Consider the following 459-nt stretch of genomic DNA (forward strand, 5'->3'; position numbering starts at 1 on the left):
TGAAATGAGTAAAAATTACTGAAGTAATGTCTAAACCCAATAATTCAAGGCAAAGATAAAATATCTTGGGACAATGAAATATTTCATATTTGAATAACCCTCGTAGTCTTAAAAATGTAGGTCTTTTAGCTATGAGCCTAACAAAAGAAAATTTAGGATAAGATTCTATAGGATCTTCCTCTTCAAAATTCGACGTGAAAGCCTCGTATCATTCGGCTCAATTAGTTACATAAAATAAGGTATATACGATCTATAAGAATAGGAAACAAGTTATGATATTTCAATTTAAGGAATTGGAAAAAACAAAAAGGAAAGTGATAAAGATTATATAGAAGTGGAAGATGAAAATGGTCTAAGCTTACAATGATGAGAATATACATGAAAATTTTGGGGTGTGACACCGAAAGTGTCAAAACTTGGCACAAGATGACACTTGCCAAAAGTTCTAAAAGGTAAACT

This window comes from Eucalyptus grandis, chromosome 8 (genome assembly GCF_016545825.1).
Source record: "Eucalyptus grandis isolate ANBG69807.140 chromosome 8, ASM1654582v1, whole genome shotgun sequence".
Lineage (NCBI taxonomy): Eukaryota > Viridiplantae > Streptophyta > Magnoliopsida > Myrtales > Myrtaceae > Eucalyptus > Eucalyptus grandis.